The sequence below is a fragment of the Elephantulus edwardii genome, unplaced genomic scaffold (genome assembly GCF_000299155.1).
Source record: "Elephantulus edwardii isolate Elephantulus edwardi_28Jun2011 unplaced genomic scaffold, EleEdw1.0 scaffold00019, whole genome shotgun sequence".
In the NCBI taxonomy this organism is placed as follows: Eukaryota; Metazoa; Chordata; class Mammalia; order Macroscelidea; family Macroscelididae; genus Elephantulus; species Elephantulus edwardii.
The window spans coordinates 2,132,667-2,133,754 of record NW_006399769.1 but is presented as its reverse complement, the minus strand read 5'-3'; positions in this window follow the sequence as shown (position 1 = coordinate 2,133,754).

The window sequence follows — 1,088 nt, the reverse complement described above, 5'->3', positions numbered from 1 at the left end:
GGGCGCGGCGGCAGCGACTCCGGCGGCAGCCTCGGCGGTCTGGGCGGGGCGGGAAGCCCGCTTTCAACCCCGCACACCCTCTGACCCGGAAGTGCTTGCTGCTTAGGACCCCGAGGAAAAAAAAAGTGAGGACCGGTATTTTTTAGGTCCCAAGATCTCGCCGTATTCCGTGACGTACTAATAAAACGGACGCAAACTCAAACCACTCCGTCTAACACTGTCGTACTGAAAAGAAAGAACATAATGGGCACACGCCGAGTCCGGCACAGCTTTAAAAGACACGTGTATTGCATTAAATCTAAAGGCACTGGCAGATGCTTAAAGTGTTAGTGAAGTGTTAAAGAGATACAGCATTTTCTTGGCCAAAAAGTGGGATTTGTGTACAAAGTGACTCGGGCAGCCCTGACTAGTTCTGCAGGCATGGGCCGGGACGCCGCGGGTTTAAAACGTGCGCGTGAGGCAGCCAGAGCGCGTGCGCGGCAGTGCGGGCCGGGCGGGGCCCCCGCGGCCTTCCGGGGGGGAGGGGCGGCGAGGCGAGGCCTTGGGGGTGCGCCTGGCTGGGCACGTGGGCCCGTCCGCCGCGTCCCTGCTTTTCGTGGTCGCTCGGCCGCTGTCTTCGCCCCGAGCAGTGGGACTAGAACCCAGTCCTGACTTCTGCCGCGTCTCAGGGCTCGATTGTTTTTGTGAAGTGTTAGAAACATTGCATAAAAAGAATGGCGTCTATTTACATAATGCTTTGTGTGCGGTTTTTTTTAAGTTTCTTAGGGCTAACCCCACAGAACTACCGCCTTTTGGCCATGTGCCCCTTTTAATCCTCCTCAGATAACAATGTAGGGTCGGCATTTAATGGCGATAGAGAACCGATGCTTTCAGGGGTGGTAGCCGCGCGAGTTGCGCCTCGGTCCTGGCTTCCTGCCCTCTCCCTCTTGGTGCAGCCGCCGCGCCCCCTGGCCCCGAGGGCGGCCCCCAGTGGAGCGCCGCCATCTTGGAAAGTCTTGCTGGCCTGGTGTCGCTGCCACACGTTCCCCTCGCTAAGGACATGTTTGCGATACTGGTGCCCCAGCGGCGGTTTCTGCCCGTTTTACTTC